We start from the raw sequence: 5,922 nt of genomic DNA, 5'->3' as shown, positions 1-5,922 counted from the left end.
GTGGTTGATCTGGTGCAGCAGCAACTGGCTTTGTAGCCACTTAGGCAGTTCTTGGGGAACTTACTAAAAAGATGAATCACACCGGAAGTACTAAGGGAAACAAAATTAGAGTGAGCAAGAGCAAGAGCAAGAGCAAAAACAATCTATACTTAGAGCAAAATTAGAAAAGAAAAAAGATGCATAGGCAAAAAAGTACCAAACAGGGTCTTAAAACCACTTAGCTACCAATAAAAGATACATTCAGAGCTGCTGTATTACTAAAGAGGTGGCTTTAAAATGATTTACTAAAAGCAATACAGACCTTTAAGTGGGCACTTCTATTTTGATTTAAGAATGACGTATCTTGGTTCTATTTAAACTGAAATACACCAGATTTAAATAGAACAAGTACCTGCACTGCCCTGTTAGCTGTCAGAGTGTAAGAGAACATGTGGAGTATTTTATGTGAAATGATGAGTGTCCCTCAGCTTGCGCTGGAACCAGGCAGGATTAGGTTCCTTCTAGTAATTGCTTTAGAAAACAGAATTGGAAGCTCACCTTCCTCTTAGTCAGGCAGCCTGATTATTTTTTCTGGACATATGTGAAATGAATGTGCATGGCTCATGCAGGATATTTAACTGTGGGAGGGGGGCTGAGGGGAGGGGGAGGGGAAGGGGATTACGAATAGCAGTGGCCCTATATTGAGTTCTCAGTTCCAAATCACCCTGAACCCTGGGGAAGTTTATGCCTGTATCTGTGTTCAGATGTTGTGACTTTGGCCCATCTCTAAGTATAACTAATAAAACCCTGGATCCTGTAATGTGATCCACACAGATAGACTGTGGAGCCCATGTAGAGCCTGCTAACTTCATTGGGATACCAGGTGAGGGCAGCAGCCCCACAGTGGGTCACAATTGAAAGATGATGGCCAAAGGGTATACATTCATTTTTATAAGCCTTGAGAGAAAAGGAAGGAAAGATACTACACATGGCCCACAGATATCAGAGTAGTGGATGTGGTGTAAGAGCCACAACAAAATAGCATAGAGCTGCTTTCCTGTGTGTCAGATGAGACTTGTATGAAAAAAGTATTTTATATATATATATGGCTTAGAAGCAATCAGAATGAAGACTATGACAGGTTTTGTCTGGAATTTTCTGGAAATTAGCAAAAACAGAAATGAGAACTTTATGCCATTCTTGGCAGTTTTTTATAGGGTTAAATGATATTTTCAGAAATAAAATACTGTAAGGAGAAAAATAATCTGCCCAATATAAAAATTACAAAGGGTAAAGCAGAAAGATTTAAGTAAGAAAGACTTAATGATCTTTATGAAAGGGATAGCAGGTGAATAATTAGAATACCTATATATAACTGGATACATACAATACACTTCACAGACAAGTTTTCTGTGGATGCTACCCCCAGAGGCAAAAAACATGGAAGTCATCCTAATACCATTGTTATAGTCACTTTTCAAAAGAGAAATTAGGCTCCTAACTTAAAAACTGTCTAAACATTTGAAAATGAGGGTAACAGTTATTAGCAACTGCACCTAAAGCAATGCCCTAGGAAGCTGACATCACTTCTCTAGATTCAGAAAAGGCTTCTGAGAATGTGGAGTGATTCTGCTATACCAGGTGAATGTTTTGGAAAGATATGGTTGGCAATAAATTGTTTGACTGTTTAAAAGTTTATGCTGAACTACAAGCTTGGATCATAGCAAATGGAGTACTTTCCCATAAAGTAGACTTAAATAAGTAAATGAGCTTAAATGATGTATAAAGTATCTCTGATTTAGATCATAGTTATCAGCCACACTGCCTGCAAATAAAAATTTGGGCAATCCGTAGACACAAAATTAAACTTCAGTAAATTCTTACTATACAGGAGGTACAAATAATCTTATCACTTTCCAACTTGTTGGTTTTAACTGAGTGTGAATTCAGATAGACTTAGACTGGCATTATGGGTGCAGACAAGTGACAATTTTCACCTGATCTGGCCACAGAAAGCAGTCTATAGCCATGATCAAACACAAGTGTGTGACTGCATATCACTTCAAAAATAAAAGAATCATAGAAAATGAGGGTTGGAAGGGACCTCAGGAGGTCATCTAGTCCAACCCCCTGCTCAAAGCAGAAGTAGATCATCCCCGGCAAAGCTTTGTCTAGCCAAGTTTTGAAAACCTCCAAGGATGGAGCTTCCACCACATCTCTGGGTAACCTGTTCCAGTGTTTTACTCCCCTCCTAGTGAGAAAGTTCTTCCTAATATCTAACCTAAACTTCCTTTGCTGCAACTTGAGACCATTGCTCCTTGTTCTGTCGTCTGCCACCACTGAGAACAGTCCATTTCCATCCCCTTTCAAACCCTGCTTCAGAGAGTTGAAGGCTGCTATTAAATCCACTCTGTCTCCTCTTCTCTAGCCTAAATAAGCCCAGTTCCCTCAGCCTGTCCGCCTAAGTCATGTCCCCCAGCCCCCTCACCATTTTTGTCACCCTCTGCTGGACTCCCTCCAATTTGTCCACATCCTTTCTGTACTGGGAGGGGGGCATGTGGCAAAACTGAACACAGTACTCCAGATGTGGCCTCATCAATGCTGAATAAAGGGGAATAATCACTTCCCTTGACCTGCTGGCAACACACCTATCAATGCAGCCCAGTATGCCTTCTTGGCAACAAGGGTACACTGTTGGCTCATATTCAGCTTATTGTCCACTGTAAGCCCCAGGTCCTTTTCTGCAGAGCTGCTGCCCAGCCAGTCAATCCCCAGCCTGCACTGGTGCCTGGGATTGTTCTGTCCTAAGTGCAGGACTTTGCGCTTGCCCTTGTTGAACCTCATGAGATTTCTTTAGGCCCAATCCTCCAATTTATCTAGGTCACTCTGAATCCTAGCCCTACCCTCCGGCATATCTACTACTCCCCCCAGCTTGGTGTCTTCTGCATACTTGCTGAGGGTGCACTCCATGCCATCTTCCAGATTGTTAATGAAGACATTGAACAAAACCAGCTGCAGGACCGGCCAACCCCTGGGGCACTCCACTTGATACCAGCTGCCAACTAGACATGGAGCCATTGATTCTTAGTCTCTGAGCCTAATGCTCCAGCCACTTTTCTATCCACCTTACAGTCCATTCATCTAGCCCACCCGTCCTTAGGTTGCCTGTGAGAATGTTGTGGGAGATTATATCAAAAGCCATGCTAAAATCAATAAGACATACAGAAAACTAGAACTCTTGGTTCCAGAATGATACCTTTTATTAGACCAACTGGAAAATGGCAAGAAAATTGTCCTTTTCTGCAAGCTTTCCCAAAAGATTGCAGAAATGGCAAGAAAATTGTCCTTTTCTGCAAGCTTTCCCAAAAGCTTGCAGAAAGGGACAATTTTTTTTGCCATTTTCCAGTTGGTCTAATAAAAGGTATCATTTTGGAACCAAGAGTTCTAGTTTTTTGTATGTCTTTTTGTCTCAGACCAACACGGCTACCAAGTACACCCTTGCTAAAATCAAGGTACACCACATCCACTGGTCTCCCCACATCCTCGTGTGTTGCCTTCTTTGCTCTCTGGCAAGTATCTGTGTTTTTTCAGTACAGGAATGAGGAGAGACTAGAAGGCTGTCAGTGAGAAAAAGCAGCCAGTTGGGCGTTCCCTTGATACCACTCCAAACCTGAACTATTTGTAGCTGGAATGTTTTTAAAGTGGAAGGTTCCTGACATGGAGGTGCAAGACCCTTGGGGATATAGAAGCATCTTCCCCATATGGGCCATAATAAAATGTCTTTGCAACTGTCTTGCATCTGCTCTGTGGTGTTATTTGTCATGACAAAGACACAACACGCCTCAATGGAATTAGCATGCAAATGGAAGCTGGAAGTGGCTGTGGCCTACTTCTTTCTCTGCTACTTGCTAACCATGTGGCCTTAAGCAAGTCACTTAGTTTCTCCTTCTTTTTAACTGAGAAAATAGTATTTATTGGAGTATAAGAGGCTTAATTATTAGGTAATATTTGTGCTGTCCTTCAAAAATGTAAGTTTCTGGATAAAGGCTGAACAATATGCCTGTAGAGGTACCCAGGGCCTGCTCCTCTTCAACCTTACGACTTTTGTTAAGTGGGTGGAAACAGATGCTGAATCAGACTGGGAGTCTATGCAAACTTCACATGGGAGTAAATAATCACGAGGGGCAAAGTAGTGGGGAATCAGATCTTTGGCCTCCCTTTCAAAGGCCTAGTCCTTTATGTAACATTCAGATTTTTGATGGTAATGGCTGGTTTGCAGCAGTACTGATGAGCATCCAAAGCCCCCTGCATTTCAGTTTGAACATCTGGTGCTCAGCAATTCTTGCAAAGGAGGCCCTTGTTCTAAACCTGTGGTTTTCAACCTTTTTTTCATTTGCAGACCCCTGAAAATGTTTGAATGGAGGTGCAGACCCCTTTGAATTGTAAGTATGTGTATTCACATACTTTTGATTGATCATAGTAATCTTTTGCAGATCCCTTAAGACACAGTAGCATGCTGTACTGCTTTCAAAATGTTTTGGTGGGAGATCCTGCTGAGCTCCCTTCTGGTGAAGATTTAAGCTATTGTCTGCCAGGAAATGTACAGGACTGCCATAGATTACCTGAGTCTGCCACTTAGGTCAGTGAAAAAGTCCCATTTATTTTGAATTGCCCAGCATTGCAAATACAATGGCCTTTTGGCCTCACAAGCAGTTGTTGCACCATTACGTGAGAACAAGACATCATTGTGAATTGATGAAACATCAGGAAGCGTATCATGGTGATGCAACAAGTACCTCTTGCTGGCTAAAGGCAAAAAAGTTGCCATGTGTCAGAGGATTCTAAAAATATAAATATTTGTGTGTCATATGGGAAAGGAAGAATGACCTTGACCTCTATTGTGTTATCACTTCCCAGTTTACAGCTCAGTTCACAAGGAAGAGAGAATTTTGATGTGTGGGTTATTGCATTTGTGAACTTATTGCAAAGCCATGCTGCAGTGCAAAATCACTACCCAAAAATCAGTTTGGTGGGGGTATCTAGACTCAAAGTGTTCTAATTGAGCTCTTTCCCAAATCAACAAGCTTGCTTACATCCCTTAGGGCAGCAGGACATATGTGCAGGTAAACCAGAAAAGAGGAGTCATCTGTAGGTTCCAGAGTCAACCCAGTGAGCAAGGAATAATTCATAATGTATTCTGGAAGTTGTGGTTTGGCTTTTCTTCAACCAGAGGGGTTTTTAATTTTGAACATAAACCTGCATTCTCAGAAGTGGGTAGCAGAGGAGCATGGCTAGTCAGCCCACACCCTGCCAGTATGTGGAGACCCTTTTGGCCATGGGCCCGGACAGAAAAGAGCAGTAAGAGCTGTGGTAACTAGGGTCCCTTCTTACAAAGGAAAAACAATCCCAAAGTGATCCTGGCCCAAGTCCAAGCTGCCTGGACTCAGTGGCCCACAGAGGAAGCTCCTCTTCTGCGGCCACGTTGTAGAGAACTGGCTCTTCAGAGTCACTCCAGGGCTGTACCGGACGCTGCATCTGATGACGTGAGCTCACGAAAACGTGCTACATGCATTGTATATGTAGGTATGCATGTGTAATACGTCATATGCAATATATCAATGTGTGTGTATATATATGTCTATATAGTGAGTGTGTGTGTGTACACACGTACACGCACATGGTTAGTCTATAGGGCGCAAAGCTCCTCGGCCTTCGCTGCTCGCCTCCCAGGTCTGCAGCTGGGCCTTCGAGGCCTTCACACCTGAGCTGGGGCCCCTGAAGGGACGGGGCGGGGGCAGCACGTGGCTGCTGAATTGCAAGCCCGGCCCGGGCAGGGAGGCTCCGGGTGGGCCGGAGAGCAGGGACCAGGCGAGCAGCGAGGGAAGAGGCCGGGCCGGGGGAGACTGCGCGCCTCCAGCTCTGCGCGGGCAACCGCTGCGCGCT

Source organism: Alligator sinensis, unplaced genomic scaffold (genome assembly GCF_000455745.1).
Source record: "Alligator sinensis unplaced genomic scaffold, ASM45574v1 scaffold311_1, whole genome shotgun sequence".
Lineage (NCBI taxonomy): Eukaryota > Metazoa > Chordata > Crocodylia > Alligatoridae > Alligator > Alligator sinensis.
This window is presented reverse-complemented; position numbering follows the sequence as displayed.